This window comes from Lepus europaeus, chromosome 4, assembly GCF_033115175.1.
Source record: "Lepus europaeus isolate LE1 chromosome 4, mLepTim1.pri, whole genome shotgun sequence".
NCBI lineage: Eukaryota > Metazoa > Chordata > Mammalia > Lagomorpha > Leporidae > Lepus > Lepus europaeus.
Window position 1 is genome coordinate 108,381,580 of NC_084830.1, and position 20,207 is coordinate 108,401,786.

A 20,207-nucleotide genomic window follows, 5' to 3' on the forward strand; every position below is an offset into this window, starting at 1 on the left:
ATTTGAAAGGCAGAGTTAGAGAGAGTCAGAGAGAGACCTTCTATCTGCTGGTTCACTCCCAAAATGGCCACAACAGCCGGAGCTGGGCCAGGCTGAAGCCAGGAGCCAGGAGCTTCGTCTGGGTCTCCCACCAGGGTGCAGGAGCCCAAGAACTTGAGCCAACCTCAGCTGCTTTCCCAGGCCCATTAGCAAGGAGCTGGAATGGAAGTGGAGCAGCTGGGACTTGAACCGGCGCCCATATAGGATGCTGGCATCTCAGGGGGCGACTTTACTTGCTACGCCACAGCCCTGGCCCCCAACAACATCATTTCATAGAGGTGGAAGAGCACCCAGCAGGAAGTACTGGTTATCTCTGGGTGATGTAAGTTTCTAATTATTTGATTGTTTTCCCTTCTTATCTATGTTTTCCTTGTTGTTTCCCATGGTGAGTGTTGTGAACAAAACAGTGTCCCCCAAAGATGTATAGAAGTCCTGACCCCCGGGTCCTGGGACCGTGACCTCATTGGAAAGGTTGTCTTTTCAGATGTCATCAAGTTCAGATGAAATCATTTTCCGCGAGGGCCAGTGCTGAGACAAGCAATGCAACCAGCGTCCTCCTAAGAAGAGCAGAGACGCAGGCACGCAGGGAGGGTGCCGTGGGGGTGTGGAGGCAGACGGTGGAGCAGTCGGCCTACAAGGCAAAGAAAGAAGGCCAGGCACTGAGGGCAGTGACAGGGGAGCCCCTGGAGCCCCTGCTGTCCCCCAGAGGTGAGGGGAGGAGTCCCTGCTGCTTTAAGCCATCAGCTTCTGTTATTTGCTATGAATGTAACCGCGGAGTGAGTCTTACTTGGGTTCTAGAAAGGGCTGCGAGTTTAAAGCACAGAGACAGAGAGGGAGGAGGAGGCGGCGGCGGCAGGTGGGGAGCACAGCTATGAGGGGATGAAGGTGCTCCGAAGCCTGGTTGGGTGGCGAGCACCAGGCCCGGCTCCGGGAGGGCCACCGTGACTGCTCAGGGCTGCGTCCAGGTGTGCAGGGAGTGCTTGTTGAATGGATAAATATGTCTGCCTGCATGTGAACTTGACCTTGTCTCTGCCCTCTTCTCTCCCTGTTCTCAGAGGAGCTCCCTGGCCAGGGCAGCCGGCTCAGTCCAGTCCTGCAGGTTCAGCCCCAGCTCTACAGCTGATAGATGGCCGAAGGAGCCGTCACCGGCAACCTCACTGGGTCCCACTGCGCCCTCAGCCTCACAACCAGCCCCTTACCCCTTGTGATCCGCCACACTGGTCATTGGCCAGAGCCTCATGCTACAACAGCACCATCTTAAGAACCCTCAGCGGCTCCCTAGCTCCTTAGCATGCGTTCAAGGCCATTGTCTTTTCTCAGCCACCTTGGGGTTGACCTTCTGCTCCCCTCAGCATCCAGCACCTCTTACTGCCCACGTCAGCACAGCCCTGCACCTGCCAGCTTCTGCCCCCCACCTCACCCCCTGGGGTCTCAACGTGGCTCTGCCCCTCCCCTCACAGTGCAAGTGCTGTTGGTGGGAGGGGCAGCCTTGGGCAACTCCCCTTCCAGGAAGAGGGAGCCAGTGAGGGGGGCCTTGCCTGGAAGGGGTCCAGCTTCTCCGCAGCTGGATGGGGACTGGGCTCCAGCAGGGGAAGCAGCAGCAGATGGCCTCTGCTCTTCTGTGTGGCCTCTTCAGCCTGGAAGAATGGCAGGAAGCGGCCCTAGGGACCCACTAATGAGCTCCGGCCTGCCAGGGACGGGGTGGGGGGCGCCTCGGTGGCCCCCTCCTTGCACGCCTTAGCCTTTCCTCTCCTTCCCGAGGGCCTGCTTCCTTTTCCTTCTCCAAAGGCCAGGAGGAGGCAGGGTGACAAGGTCCGGGCAGCGAGGGAGCAGGCAGAGGAAGCCGTGGGTTCTGAGTTCAGGCTTTGCCGTCAACAGCGTCTCTTCGTTCTGATCAGCTCACATTTGGGGCAGGGCTCTCAGGACTCCTGGCTTGGAGAAGGGATCACCCACTAGGAGGGAATGGAGAACTCACCTAGGATAACTGGAATGAGAGGGGACCCCCGGGGCACCACCAGGCCTCACAGGGCCAGGCGTTCGACAGCGAGGAGGGCCCCCCTCTGCCCACCTGTGCCAGTCTCCTGACTCGAGTTGGACTTCTGCTCCCGTTTGCTCACCAGTCCTGCCAGCTGCCCCCACTGGCCACTGCTCCCAGGGCTCTCTGTGGCTTTTCACATGGAGTTCTCCAAGCAGCCTTGCAGGGCGAGCTTCCTCGCCATCTCCATGGCTGAGGACCCACAGGGGAAGAAACAGGTGCTTGCCCGGCACCATCTGAAGCAGACTGGCCTGGCCCCGCTTCCAGATTGGTTCTTCTCAGTTCGAGTGTCCCTTTCCGGTCCAGTGAATGGCTCCAGGACAGAGATAGGGGACCCTTTTCCTTTGGGGTGGGGGCTCCCCTCCTTGAAGCTCGGATGTATCTAGCACCTGGCACACAGCAGGTGCTCAGCGAATGCTGGCTGATGAATGAACCCCAAGAATATCGGGTTTGTCTCTGCCAAATGACGTGGGAAAGGCAGATGCGGGTTCAGCAGGGCCGCCTGTGGCCCTGCAGCTCCCCCTTCCAGAGAAAAGACCTGTTCCTGGGGTTTGCTCTTGGTGGGGAGATGGCCCCAACTCCAGCTGTCTCCCCTCCTCGGGTGGGCCTTCTGGTCCCTGGTGTAATCCGAGAGCAGGCTGGGCCGCAGGCTCCCTTCCTGCTGTCCCCTAAGTCCGTCCATGCTTTGACTCGGTGCCCTGATCAACCCGAGGAGCCCCGATTCTCCATTCTAGCCCAGAACTCTTCCCAGAGTTCTTTGGCCACGAAGCCCTCTTTTCTAATGCTGTCTCGTGGGATTAGCAGCATGAACCATGCGCCTTAAGAAATGTCATTTCGGCCGGCGCCGCGGCTCACTAGGCTAATCCTCCGCCTTGCGGCGCCGGCACACCGGGTTCTAGTCCCGGTCGGGGCACCGATCCTGTCCCGGTTGCCCCTCTTCCAGGCCAGCTCTCTGCTGTGGTCAGGGAGTGCAGTGGAGGATGGCCCAAGTGCTTGGGCCCTGCACCCCATGGGAGACCAGGAGAAGCACCTGGCTCCTGCCATCGGATCAGCACGGTGTGCCGGCCGCAGCGCGCCTACCGCGGCGGCCATTGGAGGGTGAACCAACGGCAAAAGGAAGACCTTTCTCTCTGTCTCTCTTTCTCACTGTCCACTCTGCCTGTCAAAAATTAAAAAAATAATAATAATAATAATAATAAAAAAAAGAAATGTCATTTCACTCGCTTTCATGGCCCTGATTTCACTGGCTCTTTGAACAGGTTTTCACTCCCTGCTGTGTGCACTTTTCCCTACAGAACGCATTTTCCGTGAACTTTTTGAAGACCTCTTGTATACCTGAATTTACTTTTTTTTTTGCACCAAGATAAGCTGATCTTTGAATTCTACATTCCACCTTCAGGCCATTGTACAGTCTTTGGTTGTCCCAGCAGGCTCACTGCCACCCCCTGCCTGGAGCCCCAGTGGCTGACAATCGGCCGTGGGAGCTCTTGTGCCCCAGGCCCCTGGTGAGTGCCCAGGCCAGAGCTTGTCTCCCTGCCCACCCCTTTCTTCCTCGCTGTGGTTTAAAAGGCAATTATGCTCCCTGCAAACCCTAGGCAGAATCTCACACTTGAAAATAGCGGCCTTAGATTGCGTTAGTTATTCCCCTTTCTTCTGTGAATCCGGAGGTTGAGGCCCCGGCTGAGTGACAGCTGGACAGTGTCTTGGCCATGAATAGGTCTCCACGGTGCCAGGTGGGTGGCTTGTGCCTGCCAGGAGATTAACCTCCCTAGAGCCCCCGGTTCCTCTCGACTGCCCGACTTGTGGAGGAATCTTCCAGAACTTTCCGGGCATGTTCTTGGATGTTGTTTGTTCTGGTGTTGTTGCTTTTGTTGCTATGAGAGGTAGCCATAAGGGGCCGGCCTGTGGCACAGCCAGCTAAGCCACCGTCTATGACAATGGCATCTCTGATGAGCACTAATTCGAGTTCCCATCTAGCCTAGGAAGACAGTGCAAGATGGCCTAAGTACTTGGGCCCCTGCCACCGACATGGGACCTAGATGGAGTCTCCGGCTCCGACTTCAGCCTGGCCCAGCCCCAGCTTTTATCACCATTTATGGGAGTGAACCAGTGGATTGAAGATCTCTCTCTCTCTCTCTCTCTCCTCCTCTCCCTCCCTCTCTCTGTAATTCTGCCTTTCAGATAAAAACAAATTTAAAAAAAAAAATCCAAGCATGATTATGAAGAATTACATTTATTATCTGTAACAGTCCACTTTCTGTGACTGTAACTGTGTGCTGGGTAACTTACAGACAAAAGAGGTCTATCTTGGCTGATGGTTGTGGTCCAAGGTTAAGAGGTTGCATCTGGTGCTGGCCTTTGTGCAGGCACTCCCAAGGCAGCACAGGGCTCCACGTGGTAAGAGACAGGGCATGAGTGTGTGTGTGTCTGTGTATTTGTGTGTACATGTGTATGTGTGTGTGCACTCGTCTGTATCTCTCTCCCTCCTCTTACAGAGCTGCTAGGATCCAACCAAGGGGCTGCTCCCTGGTGATCCTAAGTAACCCTGATTCCTTCCAAAAACCCCACCTGTAAACCCGGCAATCTAATCGAGCTTCCTTCCTCTTCAGTCCTCTGTACATCACGTGCGGATGACATTCCTGCACTCGAGCCCCTGGGGACACGTTCAGACCACAGCCAAGCCATTGAGTGGTCAAAGCCGTTTCTTCGTGTGTGCTTGTTCTGAATCACTTGTGCCAGCAAACGTGATGAAGGTGGAGTGTCCCACCTTCCCCTTTCCCTGGCCGGTAACATGTGACCTGGCTTGGGGGCCCTCCAGACGCCTTGCCTGCCCCACCCTGCTCAGGGCCTTCAGCTCAGACCCTCCATGGGCAGTACTGGCAGAAGCAGGGAGTTGAGGAAGAGATTTATTTATTCATTTGAGAAGCAGAGTTACAGAAACAGAGAGAGAGAGAGAGAGAGAGAGAGAGAGAGAGAGGGGTCTTCCAGTCTTCCATCTGCTGGTTCACTCCCCAAATGGCCACAACAGCTAAGGCTGGGCCAGGCTGAAGTGAGGAGCTTCATCCAAGTTTCCCACACAGATGCAGGGGCTCAAAACACTTGGGCCATCTTCCCCTGCTTTCCCAGGCATATTAGCAGGGAACTGGATTGGAAGTAGAGCAGCTGGGACTCGAACCAGTGCCCATTGGGGATGCCAGCGCCTCAGGCTGAGGCTTAGCCCACTGCACCACAGCACCAGCTCCCAAGGTCAGGCTTTTCTTTCCTTGGCTCCCAGCAGCCTCTAGGCTCTGGCCAGCAGCTCCCTTGCCTCTGCCCTTCAAGCCAGGATGGTTGCCAGCCGGTTTCCTGCACCTTTGCGATGATGGCTCTACAACGTTTTGCTTTGGAGAGATGGTGCGCCATGGTTTGTCTCTCTCCTCTCCCTTCCTGGGGCTCTACTGCCCTCACCCTCGTGGGTGTTGTCCAGGCTGAGCTGCCATGAGCAGAACAAGTCAAGTTCAGCTCCTCGCGGCTCCCTTTCTGGGGCTGCCGTGCCCCTCTGCAGCCTCACTGGTTGGTCTGGACCACGTGGGCAGCCGCTTCTCAGGAGTGGCTGGATCTCTAACCCCTGCACCCAGTCACCCCACCACAGCCAGCACGGGAACCCCCAAAAGTACACCCGTGGGCCCGAAACAAACCCAAAGACTCCAAAGCAACTCAGGAAGTCCCGCACCGCCCCGCACCAGAAAGAGAGATTCCCCAAACCCTGCCTCCAGCAGGAGGACCCAGGGCCTGGGGGTGGGGGGGATATCACCCACTGCCCTGGGCACCAGGAGCCGAAAGGAGGCGGCACTGCCACATCCTGGTGACGCGGAGTTAGCACAGAGAGAGGACGCACTCCACGGCTTCCTGGAGGATAGGCGGATCTGGTAGAGAGTTGACAGCAGCAGGGCCGGGAAGTACGGCACAGGCACAGGCACGAGCACGCGGGAGCTCTGCAGATGGGTGTTGCTGGAGCCTTGCCAACGAGCCGGCCGTGCAGGGTAGGAGGCGAAGGGTGGGGGCGGATGACTGTTCTTCCAGGTCTCCCACATGGGTGGCAGGGGCCCAAGCACTTGGGCCATCCTCCACTGCTTTCCCAGACACATTAGCAGGGGGGCTGGATCAGAAGTGGAGCAGGGCCAGTGCTGTGGCACAGTAGGTTAATCATTCACCTGCAGTGTCAGTATCCCATACAGGTGCTGCTCCTCTTCCAATCCAGTTCCCTGCCGTTGGCCTGGGAAAGCAACAGAAGATGACCCAAGTGTTTGGGTCCCTACACCCAGGTGGGAGACCCAGAAGAAATTCCTGGTTCCTAGCTTTGGATAGGCAAACTCCAGTCGTTCCGGCCATTTAGGGAGTGAACCAGCAGATGGAAGACCCTTCGCTCTGTCTCTCCCTCTCACTGTCTGTAACTCTCTCTCTCTCTCAAATAAATAAATAAAATCTTTTAAAAAAAAAATGGAGCAGCTAGGACCTGAACCAGTGCCCATATGGGATGCTGGTGTCACAGGAGATGGCTTTACATGCTACATTTTTTAAAATTTATTTGACAGGTAGAGTTATAGCTAGTGAGAGAGAGAGAAACAGAGAGAAAGGTCTTCCTTCCATTGGTTCACCCCCCCAAATGGCCGCTACAGCCAGAGCTACGCCGATCCAAAGCCCGGAGCCAAGTGCTTTCTCCTGGTCTCTCATTTGGGTGCAGGGCCCAAGCACTTGGACCATCCTCCACTGCCCTTCTGGGCCACAGCAGAGAGCTGGACTGGAAGAGGGGCAACCGGACTAGAACCCAGCACCCATATGGGATGCCAGTGCTGCAGGACGGAGGATTAACCAAGTGAGCCATGGCGCCGGCCCCCTACATGTTACATTTTTCACATGTGCCACCTGCCAGAGGTTTTTGACAATCCCCCAATGGGGCCACAGGCTCATGGGGACAGGCTGGACTCTGGCCATCACCATGACCCACTGTTCATTCAGAAGGGGACATACTGGAGGGGGACACAAAGGCCGGGGCTGGCACTGCCTTCTCTCTGTCCCCTCCCCCCAGGCCCTGCCCACTGACACCCACAGGGGAGGACTGTGCCAAGCGGGCCCACTCTGCAGACCTGGGATTGGAGATGCTGCAGGCGGCAGGAGCAGGGGCTTAAAGTCTGGCAGGGGACAGCCAAGGAGCCACGAGGGGCCACAAGTGAACCACGGAACGTGAGAGCCACAAGAAAAAAGGACACTCCAAGGATGACCCAGCCCCAAGCTCCATTCATCCAGTCTCAGACTCCAGGTAGTGGAGGACATGGAGGTCAAGGGCCTCCATCCCCACCCCGGGGCGGGAGGCGTTGGAGGGCGTAGGAGGATTTCAGGGGCACAGACAAGCTTTTGCTTTACAATGTTGAAATGCACATGTTCATCCGAGTGTGCAATAGAAAAATCCCATATCCAGCTGTCGCGTACGTGCTGTCGCGATGACGGAGTTCGGAACGGGCCGTGTTCGCTGGAGTGGAGAAGGAGCTGGCACAGGGAGGGCTGGGTGGGGACTGGAAGGCGGATGATGTTTAAGGAAAATGCTCCCAATGGCCCTTGCCTCTCTACCTCGGCTCCTGCACGGAGCCCCAGCTGAGCCCCCAGTCCCCTCTGCCGCCCCACCTCTCCGAGGGCGCTGGGCCCTGCTCCCCAGTGGGCCTGCGGGCAGCGGTCATTTCCCACATGCCCCGCCCTCCTCAGCGGTGATCCTGCACTGCCACAACCCCAGAAGCAGGGAAGCCCTGTGCGGCCCCGGGACATCACTGGGGCTGTGACCCCCGCACTCCGGCTGCTGCCGCCGCCCGCCCTGCAGCTGGGAGTGCTGCAGCTTTGTGGCCTTTGCATGTCATGGAGATGAATGCTCTGGGCTGTGGGCTTCTGGAATCCACTGCTGATGGCTTTTCAGCTGGGTTCTGTTTATTCTGCATGTCACGGACAACACAGGGGGGTCGTCTCACTTGCCTGAGCCCTGCAATGGTGACTGGCACCTGGGCCCAGGTCAGGAACTGTGTGGGGACAGGGCGGGGGGTGGGGGGTGGGGGGGAAGCCTGGGGGCAGTGCTAGCCAGGCTGCTCAAGACGACGCTGGCCGATGTGTGTGCGATGTGCGCTCTCTGGCCAGGGCCTCCTGGCCCAGTCCAGGAATGCCGGGGCTTGGGCCCTGTGCTCCTGCTAGGAAAGGCCGCGTTTGCTAGGCCAGCGTGGACACCAGCACTCGAGTGCCCCAGTGCGTTTCTGGATAATGTGGTCAGGGACACAGCCTCTGTGGGATGGGTGCTGGTGCTACACCGTCCAACAGCACGCAGGGCCGCTGTCTGCAATAACCAGCTGTCAGCCCTTCCCGTGCACCAGGCCCACCTGCTCATGCAGTGTCATAGTGCCCCTCCAGGGGCGTGTCCACTGTCTGCGACCGCACAGGGCTCAGCAAACACTGGGGTTCAGCAAACAAACGCTGGCCCCTCTCGCTTCCTCCCACCTTACATTGCCTTCTTCTTGCTCGCCCTTCCTCCCCTTCCTCCTCCTCTCTCCTCCTCTCCTTTCTTCCTTCTCCTCTTCACCTCCCTCTCCCTTTTCTTAGGAGGATTCTCTCCCTCTTCACCCTCTTCTTGGGAACTTCTCTGGGGTTCTGCAGGCACCCAGTCCCCCTTCCCAGGTGGACCCCAAGGCTCCAACAGGCGGCTGACTCCCAAGCCACCCTGGAGGGTGGGGGTGGGGGCGATGCCCTGGGGGCGCTCCCAGGTGCTCAGTGCAGCCACACAGGCTGCCTTCCAGCAGGGCCAGAAAAAGCAGGGCTCCCAATCCCCCACAGGCTCAGCCTAGCAACAGTCAGTGTTCCTATGGCAACCCGCGATTTATTTTTAGTCGTACTTTAACATTAACATGATGTGAGGGATCTGAGACTCCTATTACTCCCTTTTAAACAGCACCAAAAAAAAAGGGAAAAGAAAGAAAAAAGAAAAAAAAAGCCAAGCCAGAAGGAATGGGTGTAAGGAGGTGGGAGCCCCTGGAGGAGGGGAGGGGCACACGCACCAGGTGTTTACAGAGATCTGACTGTGGGCAAAGTCAGAGGCTGCCTCTCTGTAGGACAGGGAGGCTCCAGGATGCTCCTCTGTGGGCAGGAGTGGGCAGAGTGGGAAGGGGGGGAAGGGGGAGGGGAAAGGGAGGGGGAGGGGAGGAGAGAGGGACAGAAAGGAAGGAGTGAGGGAGGGGGAAGGAGGGAGAGAGAAGAGAAGGAAGGAGGGAGGGAGGGGAGGGGAGAGGAGGAGGGAGGGGAGAGGAGGGAGGGGGAAGGAAGGAGGGAAGGCAGGCAGGGTGTCCTCAGGCTAACGAGTCGAGGAAGCTGGGATTCCGCCTCCAGAATTGTAGCCAGACCTTGGGTTTCCAGCTGTATGATGTGGGCTTTTTTCTGCCCATGTAGTGCTCCCTATTTCTCTAGGCAGAGATGATGCTCCCTGGGCCATTTAAAGTAGACCACCTCTATCTGGCGTGATTGGTCCAAGAAGTTGGCACATGACCTAAGCCCGACCAATCAGAGCCCTTCCCTGGGACTGAGCTACAGAAGCCATGAGGAAGCCGCCCTCCCTCCGTTGGGTTACCAAGCAGGGGCTCTGAGAGCCCCGGGCTTGGCCTCCTGGGGATAGTGCAGCAACAGGAAGAGAAAACAAGCCCGACAGAACGTGGGCCAGCCAGCATGCACGTGGCCTGTGCCAACCTCAGCTGGCTTCCGTCCCTGACAATTGAACCAACCTAACTCAAAGACTCACTGCAGTTTTGCTAACAGCAGGGCACACCTGTTACAGACGGGCGCCACACTGGGTGGTCTGCCAGCATTTTGGTGGACAGAGAGTTCCCATGGTGTTACGGCTGCCTGTGGTACAGCCCCGGCCATGCTGTAGCTGGAGGAGCAATGGGCTGGGGGTGCAGCAGGCTCTGCACTCAGAGATGTTCACGCAGCAATGTGAACAATGGCAGTGCCTTTCTCAGAGTGTGTTCCTGCCATAAAACGACTCGTGACCGTATCAGTACTCGTTACCTGCAAGGAGCCTGGGCACAGAGGGGCCAAGTGACTTGCCTGAAGTCACACAGCCTCCAAATGCCACAGCTGCACTGGCAGCCCGACTTTCTTTTCTTTTTTTTTTTTTTAAGATTTATTTATTCAATTGAAAGGCAGAGTGATAGAGAGAGAGAAACCAGTCTTCCATCTGTTGGTTCACTTCCCAAATGCCTTCAACAGCCAGGGCTGAGCCAGGCCGAAGCCAGGAGTCAGGAACTCCATCCAGGGCTCCCACATGGGTGGCAGGGACCCAAGTACTTGGGTCGCCTGCTGCTGCCTTCCCAGGTACATCAGGGAGCTGGATCAGAAGCAGAGCAGCCAGGTCGCAGACCAGCGCTTATGTGGGATGCTGGCGACACAAGAGGCTGCTTACCCTGCTATGCCATAATGCCAGCCCATAACTAATATTTTTCAAAAACCCACATTACCTTCCTTACTCCTAACATGCACCCCACACATACACACAGGTCCCTAAGCCAGGCAGAATTCATGACTCCCCACCCCGGCCTCTTGCTATGCCCCCGCCACCCCACACTCTTGCCTCTTAGTAGTCCAGGTTCTCACTGTGGGTCCTCAGCCGGGGGGCTCTGAGGGCAGGCCTGGCACAGCCTGGCAGGTGGCAGTGACCATGGGTGGCCAGCTGCCTGTGCCTCCCTTTCCCAGAAGGGGCTGAGACGCACTCCAGTGCAGCGACTCTTCAGCAGTTAACCTCATTTGCTTTCTCTTTCTTTTATAGTACAGCAGGGAACCACCGTATGAATTTAAAAGCATCTATCTGGAATGGGTTATGTGACTCTTGTGCAAATGGCTCCCTCTCTGTGCCTCAGTTCTCTCATCTGGAAAATGGGGAGAACGATAGTGCCTCTAATGGCTGGGGTGAGGGTGCAGTGGAATGGTGCCCGTCACGTGTCCGCTCCCATCACCATCACTCGTGGGGGCGGAGTTGGGGTGGAAGCCCCAGAATTCTCACTCAGACACACCTTTAGACACGGTCTCATTTAACCTCTGGAGCTGGAACACAGCCCACACCCCAGACACTGCCTAGGCTGGAGCTTGCTCCAAACAGGAAGAAGGAAAGAGGATGGGGAAGAAACTGAGAGGAGGCAGAGAAGGCAGGAGAGCTGGCGAGAAGGGTGAGCAGGCCCAGGCTAGCAGGGCTGCACAGCCCGCCACAGGTCGGGGGAAAGTGGCTCTCAGGCGGGGACCCTAGCAGTGCATGGCAAGTCTGTGTCTTCCCCTGGTACTGTCTGCATTTCTGGACGGGACTCTCTACCCCCCTCTACCCGCCATGTGTGTCCCTCATGAACAACACTCACAAGCGTCCCAGAGTCCCAGCTCAGACTACAGCGGGCTCCGGCCTTCTGCTTCCTGTTAACCTAGGCTGTGCTGTAAGTGCAGCTCCTTCCCTGGTCAACACCTGCCTCCCACCCATCCCAGGAGCCAGGCCAACTCCCTGTCTGGGGATCTCTTCTCCACCCTTCTTCCTCCTTCTCCTCCTCCTCCTCCTTCTTCCAATAGAGAAAAGAAGAGGAAGCACACCAGCTTAGTATTTTCAAATCACCCCCTGAAAATGTTTCATCTTGGTTTCACAGCTGGGGGCACCTCAGAGGGTCTCAGAGTCGCACCCTGGGCCTGGGACCCGCTGTGTGCCACGGTGCTCCACTGCCTCCCTGGGCGCGACAGGTCAAGGCTGCCAACCCCAAAGGGCTGCAGGGCCCAGGCGGCAATTCCAGCCCCAGAGCCCTTGTTCCCCAGCGGGGACAAAGAACCCCCCAGGCCCCAGGCTGCCCAGGCGCTGGGTGCAGGATGGGACAGAGCCATTCACGTCTTTGCCTTTAAAGGAAGTGCCGGCTGAAGGAGCCTGGCCGGCGGCGGGATCTCAGGCGCTGGAGAAGGGAATGTCTTCAGGTCAGGGTGCCTCTGAGAAGCCAAGATGACAGCCGGCTGTCACCCCGACAGCGAGTCTGCAGGGAGGCGGGGTGGGGAGCCTCTGGGCTGGCTCCAGCTGTTTGACAGAGACAGGTGGGAGAGAAAGCAGATCCCGGAGAGCGGCGAGTGCTGCCAGCAGGGTTGGGGCTGTAGTAACCTGCCTAGAATCGTTCCCTGAGCAAGGAGCTTCTCGGCCAAAAACCGGGGGACTTTTCCATCTGGACAGCATCAGATTCTTGACTCATTCAGGCTCCACGTAAACGAGGGGGTGGGGAAGTGGTGGGGAGCCCAGAGGTGTGGCCAGTCCCCACCCCTATCCCCATATCCCAGGACAGGAGCAGCCCCTCCACGTGCTAGATGGTCAATGGGGTGGACCAGATGCCCCGAAATGCCCATGGTGCGATGGAGCCACCTCATTGTGTGTGTGTGTGTGTGTGTTCCTTATCCTTAGAACCAAGAACTTGAGCTTGCAATTGAGATTTCTAAGACTGGAACATGGAAGTGTTCTTATTTTTTCTTTTTAATAAGCCTGTATTTGTTGCTGTTGCTGCTGTTAAAGATTGATTGATTTATTTGAAAGACAGAGTCAGGAAGGGAGGGGGAGAGAGAGAGAGAGAGAGAGAGAGATCGATCCTCCGTTTGCTGGTTCAATCCCCAAATGGCCGTAACAGCCAAGGCTGGGACAGGCCAAAGCCATGAGCTTGGAACTCCATTTGGGTCTCCCTCATGTGTGCAGGGCCCCAAGCACTTGGGCCATCTTCCATTTCTTTTCCAGGCACATTAGCAGGGAGCTGGATCAGAAATGGAGCGGCCAGGACTCGAACGAGTGCTCACGTGGGATGCTGGTGTCACAGGCTGTGGCTTAACCTTCTGCGCCACACGGCTTGGCTATGAAGGTTAGACAGGAATCTGAAGAAACCCCCCATGCTATCAAATAAGGACCCAGCAGCTAAGTAGCCCTGTGACCCTGGTGCCCCTCCAGCACGAGCTTCCATTCCCATTTCCATTACAGTGGCTTGCCCAGGCCCTCTGATGGACAGGGCACCTTCAGGACTGCTGTGGGCCCAAGGTCACTTGTCTCCATCGGCCATGAGAATTGATGAAAAATCATATTCTGTGAATGGGGAATGGCCAATCTCAATCCCACCCCAGCCCCTGGCACGGGAGCAGAGCTTTTGTTGGTGTGAAGATGAGTCTACCCAGAGGAGATTATTTCAGCTTTTTTCTTAAGATTCTGTAAGAAATGAGAACATTTTCGTGGGCCTCCCTGGGCGCTGTACCTGTGGGCACCGGTGAGTGAGTCAGGCTGGCCCTGCGGTCCCAGCAGGAGCCCGCGCTGGCTGCTGCGTGGGCCTCAGCGACCTGGGAGAACACCTCCCCACCTGGCATTTTTGGGAAACCCTGTTGGGACCAGCATTTCCCGCAGGCGGATGGGGCTGGGAGGCTGGGGGTTCCTGGGAGTGCTGCTGGGGCCGGATCAAGCCAGGTGAGTCGGGGCTGCGGGTTCTCAGCTTCATCGGCTCTGGGAAGCTGGACGATTTGAGTTCCGAGCGCCACGTGTCTGGGCTGGGCGCGTGGGAGACAGGCCCAGGATGCAGGGGTGGCACCGGGTCACATCGTCGAGGACATTCTGGAAGCCAGGTCCCAGCGCCTCCACTGCCGCAGGTGCACAGTCTCAGTGGCAAGAACAGGATTAACACCCCAGTTTCCAGATGAGGCTCAGAAACGGCCTGCCCTTTCCTTCCAACTTTACCTCCCTGGCCTCTCCCAGGGCCCAACAGAGCCACTGACCGGCCCCTGACCCATCCAGGCAGTCTCATTTCTGGACCCTTGCACATTCCATTCTGTTGGGAATTCCCCCACTCTCTCCTGCCGGGCTGTCCTTCATGGCTCAGGTCAAGTTCCACCTTCTCCAGGAAGTCTTCCCTGACTGCTGCGGCTCCTCGTCCCCACCCTGTCCCTTGAATCCCCTGGACACTTGCCATCTGCATATGATAAGTTCGTACCACGTGTCCACCCTGGCTCAGGGAGCACAGGTCCTGGTCCCCACCTGTTATGGGAAACGGGCAAGCATGCCTTGTCAGTGCGGGGACTTCCAGGCAGCAGCGATAAGAGGAGAGAGAGCCCCACTCTCACCTCTCGAGGCGAGCAGGGATGGAAGGATCAGTCAGCACTCACCTGGCCTGGAGGTAAGAAAGCTGAGGGAGCAGCTTAGAGGACCCAGGGGAGGAAACAGCGTGGCTCCATGTGGAGGTCCCCTCGGCCCTGACTGTTCCTCAGACTTACTGAGCTCAAGCCTGCCTCAGGCCCTTTGCACTTGCTACTCCCTACCCAGAACACCCTTCCTGCAGAGCCTCCATGGCTGGAAGCCTCACACCTCCTCATAGCAGCTTCCCTGACCTCCCTCTGTGTCACCACCTCACCCTCTGGCCAACCCTCAGCTCCTTTACTTCCTAGCACATGTTCCTCTCTGAAATTGCATTTATTTATTTGCAGGTGTCTAGTGTGTCTCCCCCACGGGAAGGCACATCCCACGGGGGGCATGGGGGCTTGTCTGCTCACTGCTGTGTCCCTGGGAGCAGACCCTGGCACAGCACAGGTGCTCCACATTGTCATCATAAACATTTGCTGAAGAAGGAAAGGAGGAAGACGGGGTGGAGGGAGGCTGGAGAGCAGGGATGGGAGACAAGAGGGCAGGAGAGGGGCAATGGGGACTAGAGGCAGCGGATCAGAGGGGACACAGAGGAATCCCACGCACAAACAGGGACACCCAGGGGTCATTTTCACAGGTACAGGCAGAGTATGGGGAAAGCAACACAGTAGGTGCCCACCCCAAAGATGACCAACAAGGAAGTCACTTACGCCCCGGGATGAAGGAGAGAGGGCTGCCTGGGCCGATGTCAGCCCATGGTGGTCCCCTACGGAGGGGACCTCCTGTGACTGCACCCAGCTGAAGCCAGCAGGCAAGGGGAGCTACTGCCAGCGTGTGCAGGCGGTCCTCCTGCAGCCTACCAGGGGCAGAGGCCAGAGGGTGAGCGCAGGGCAGCAAAGGGAGCCCGGGCCCCTTCCAGAGAACCCACCCTGTCTACCAGCTGGAACCCAGCTCAGGGCTGCACCTGTCCTGGAGACGCCACCCTTCCCGGCCACCAAGGTTCTGATTCTGGGTAGGAAATGCTTGTCTCAGGGGTCCCAGCATTGTTAGAATGTTACTAGGTGTCATCTGGGAAGAAATGATGCAGGGGCCTGCCAAGGAAATGGTACAGGAAGAGGAAGTGTAGTCTCTGGTGTGGTGTAGACAGCCCGCCCAGGCCAGGCGACATGCGCTCTGCCACCCAGAGACAGCACCCTGGTGCCAGCGCTGGGCTGAGCTTGTTACAGGGTTGATGGTATCCTCACAGCAACTCCCTGGGGTGGCCGCCTCCTCTGTTTTATGCAGGGCAGCGAAGGGCCAGGGAGCTAGTCACCTGCTTACAACCGCATCTGACAAGGGCTGAGGCTGGGCTGCAATGCCAGAACCAGGAATCAAGGATTTGCAAGAGAGGAAACCATTCTGCTTCCAGACTGTTCCCCGAGACAGGCGTTGTGGCACAGCGAGGTATGCTGCCATTTGGGACACCCGCCTCCCGTATCAGAGCGCCAGTTGGAGTCCCAGCTTCTCTGCTTCTGATCCAGCTCCCTGTTGGTGCACCTAGGAAGCAGCAGGAGATGGCCCAAGTCTTCGGGCTCCTGACACTTGCGTGGGAGACTTGCGTGGGATTCCTGGCTCCTGACTTCAGCCTGGCCCAGCCCTGGCTGTTACAGCCATTTGAGTCAGTGGATAGAAGATCTCTGTCTCTCTGTCTTTGTGTCTGTCTCTCTCTATCGCCCTGCCTTTCAAATAGATAAATCTTTGAAAAAGCACTGTTCCCCTCATCCATCCAATCAACAATCGAGGGCAGACAGCCCTGAGTCTGACTTGTGGATTCTGTGCTTTAGGGTTGTGTGTACGTGACGGGCAGGCAGAGCAAGCCGAGCCTCACCGTTCCGTCTGTTCGCCGCCAGCGGCAGGTAGGTAGTGTGCTACCCATGCCTGCTGCTGGGCAGTGGCAGCAGCGAGCCGTGGCTCCAGCCAGCCGCGTCAGGTCATCAATACGTCCCTGTGCAGCAGGCTTTGTGCCAGATGGCTTTGCCCAAGTGTAGGCTACCCTGAGTGTTCCAAGCACGTGTAAGGAAGGCCGGGCTAAGTGGTGAAGATCAGTAGGTTAGGAGGAGTAAATGCATTTTCAGCTTTTTTTTTTTTTTTTGACAGGCAGAGTGGACAGTGAGAAAGAGAGACAGAGAGAAAGGTCTTCCTTTTGCCGTTGGTTCACCCTCCAATGGCCGCCGCGGCCGGCGCGCTGCAGCCGGCGCACCGCACAGATCCGATGGCAGGAGCCAGGTGCTTCTCCTGGTCTCCCATGGGGTGCAGGGCCCAAGCACTTGGGCCATCCTCCACTGCACTCCCTGGCCACAGCAGAGAGCTGGCCTGGAAGAGGGGCAACCGGGACAGAATCCGGTGCCCCGACCGGGAATAGAACTTGGTGTGCCGGCGCTGCAAGGCGGAGGATTAGCCTGTTGAGCCACGGTGCCGGCCGCATTTTCAGCTTTTAATATACTCCGCTCACGATGGGTTTATCAGGATGCCTCTCTCTCTCTCTCTCTCTCTCTCACACACACACACACACACACACACACCCTGTAAACCAAGGAGCAGCTGTACAGGCAACGCTAACAACTCTCTGTGGCTCTTGCATGCCCAGCCCTTTCTCATACACTCTCAGGAACCTTTACAACATCAGGGAGATCTCCCACGTGGCTGGCAGAGATCCAAGTATTTGAGCCATCCTCTGCTGCCTCCCTGGGTACACAGCAGGAAGCTGGATCAGAAGCAGAGTAGTACTCTAACCAGGCACATGTTTATGGGATGCAGGTGTCTCGGTGGCATCCTAACCCATTGCACCACAACACCAGTTCCTATGGCATTTTACATAAAACCCTGAGTACTCACGAATATGGGCATCGGTTGGGTCCTGAAGCCAATCCCCATGGGTCCGGGGACTGGACTTTGGTAGAGTGGCCCTGGCAATCGTCGGTCCCCCCTCGACAGCGTTCAGAAGGAGCTGGCCAGCTCTGCCAGCACTCTGCCTTTCCCACCTTGCGTCTGAACTCTCCCTGGCAGACCCCATGTGACGGGAAGGCCCCAGAGAGAACAGGCATTCGAGGCAGATGTACCGTCAGATGGGGACAGCCCCATTCAGGCCTCCTGCCAATCTCAGGGGTACTTTGGCCATCGCCCCCATTTTGCAGACGGGGAAGGAGGAGAGGTCTTCGGTCAGGGCGTGGAGAGGCTGAGACTCAGACCCACTTCTCTCCTCTTCTGGGCTCAGAGTGGAGCCACCACACCCCCCTACTTCCCAGGAAAGTAGCAGGCGCAGCAGAGCTGTCCCCGAGGCCTGGGCTGTCGCTCCCAGATCCAGGTGCTGCCTTGGAAAAGCCACCAGCACAGGAAGGCCCACCGGGCTTGACACCTGCCTCATCCCTGGATTTGGCCTTCCCATGAGGCATCATGAGGTCCATGCATCCCATCCCTCTGCAGGGTGGGAGGTCCCCAGAGAAGCGCTGTGTCTGCAGCCTGGCTCTGAACCCCCCTCCCTCCCCCAAGCTTCCCAGCCAACTCCCTGCCCCACAAAGCCCAGATGAGACAGTCAGTCACCACGTCGGCTGTCCCTCCCTAGAGCTGGACTCCAAATCCTGTTTGTGCCTCTGCTAACTGGGTGGCCCTGGCTAAGGCAGTGCCTGCTCTGAGGCCTCACTACCTCCTTGGTAGAGCAGGAGGAATAATAAATACTGACTTCAGAGGGCTGTTGAGAGGAGCCAATGAAACAATGCACTTGGCACAGTCATGAGTATAACTGCCAGCCAGGGAGTGGAGACCACCACCACCTCCACCACCATCCTCCTCCTCCTCTTCATCATCTATCATACACCAGATGGCGAAGAAAGGCAGAGAAGGACAAGGTGACAAACTTGGCTCAAATCCCAGCACTGCCTCTCTCTGGCTCTGTGGCTCTGGACAAGTCGCCATACTTCTCTGAGCCCCAGCATCCTGCCCTGTACCACGAAGATGAGAAACTGGTGGAGGCCCTGCAGGCGACATCTTGGCTGCCTGGCTGTGGCTACTGGTGGGGATTCAGACACAAGGGGAGAGTCTGATCTGCTGCCAAGCCACCCCCCAGCTTCCGGGGAGCACGTCGATGAAACCTGCACCCGAAAGCCCCAGGCACCCAGCAGGCATTCAGCAAACTTTGAACTTGAGCAAACAAGCTGCGTCTCTGCCCAAGACCGGGTGTGTGTTGGTGCTACCCACGTGCGGTGTATCTGTGATGCCATCCTTGCTTCACTCGCCCAGCCGCACAGTGCACATTGGCTCAGGCGACAGGTCGGGAACAGGATCCAGCTTATCTCGCAGGGGTGACGTGGGCCCTCCCAGGCCCTGTCTTGCAGCAACAGGACCTACTTGCCAGCAGCAGCCCCCAAAACAAACCTCAGGGCAGTGGCTCTGGCACTGGCGCTTGGCATTCTGGGCTGGGTAAGACAAAGCTTGTTTGATTTGCTTGTTTATTTGGTTTACAAGCTCCTGGGATGCTCAGCTGCTGGTTCAGTTCCAGCTGTTTCCATCATCACCCGGCATGTGCTGGAAGGAGACTCGGGAGGGGGATGATCGTCCTCTTGTCTCTGTCCCCAGTCCTCTGGCATCTCCCTGGGAAAGGAGCCAATCTGTCTGATGGGATCTGGGAGGGGAAGTCTCCTTAGCTTGCTAGGTGGGGAGCCTACAGCCATGAATGGCAGTCACCAGGGCTAAGATGCTGCCGAAGCAGCTTGCAAACCCAAGTTCAACCCTGTGTCTACGACCGTCAGTGTACTTGGCTCCTTTAGTCATGACCGGGGAGTGACCATGGCCAGGGCCAGGGAGCTTCTCAACTAGTGTCTCCTTCACCTGAAATGCATGTCTGCCCCTCACAAAGAGGAGTGCTATTGATGCACTGGGAGACTCATTTCTCCTGTGGCCTTGGGGACCCTGGCACTGTGTTGGAGAATCAGAGATCCAGCCCGAGTGCTGGCCGGGTGCCCGGAATCCATGCAGGTGAGGCCACAGTGGAAACCGGCCCTTCCTGCCCGCTGGGAGCAGGGCACTCTGGACCAACCGTTCAGGAGGACAATTTGGCAGCAGCCAGTAAAGTGGGAAATGTGTGTACTCAAAAGCTGGGATAGACACAGAAACCCACACTGCTTCCCCTCCCCGTACCCCCGCCCTTCGCAATGTGAGTGCCATTCTGCCCATCAAGTGGGTTTTCTTTCCCCATCTGTTGAACCTGAGTGGCCTCTTGACCTGTTTGGCCACTGAATGGAGCAGCAGTGCCTGTGTGCCAGGTGTGAGCCCAGACTTCAAGTGGACTGCACGAGTCCTCTCTCGCCCTTGGACCCCTGCCCCTACCGTGAGAATGCACGCGGGCCCCCCTGACTGAGGAAAAGAGGCCACACAGAGCAGAAGCAATGGTCTGTGCTAAGGCCATCCGGCACCAGCCAAGCTCCCAGTGGCCTGCCCACCAGCTTCAAGCACACAAGTTAACAACTGGCTTCAACAGCCAGCTGAGCTGCCCAGCCAGCCAGAGGACTGGGGAGCAGCGACCCAGGATTGTTCTGCTAAGGCTTGGAGTCTTTCTTATGCAGCATTGCCGTGGCAGTGGATGGCTGATACAAAATGTGCGGGTTCCACTCCTTGGAATCTGCCTGGAGAGACACACACCTATCGGCCAAAGAAAGCAAAGACAAGGAACACCAGGACACCACAAGCAAGTCTACACATCCAGGAGTAAGGGGGTTGCTTCCTAAATGGTGACTCACCGGCACCATGGAATTCTAAACAACAGAAAGAACAAGGCAGATGTACGTGCAGCAACATGGCAGGTCGCTAAGAGAGTCTGACGATGGCGAACAACAAGCTGAAGAATGATTTGTGTCGTGTTATGTTACGGATGTGAGAAGACACACAGCAGGGTGAGTGCTGCGTTTTTTCTACGGGAAAGAAGAGAGG

General features: G+C 57.3%; 1 protein-coding gene across 1 annotated transcript in view; it reads right to left on the reverse strand.

The window, feature by feature from the left end:
• The window catches only part of NEURL1B (neuralized E3 ubiquitin protein ligase 1B), a 189,688-nt gene that overhangs the window by 84,056 nt on the left and 85,425 nt on the right, over window positions 1-20,207 (reverse strand). The window lies entirely within an intron of this gene.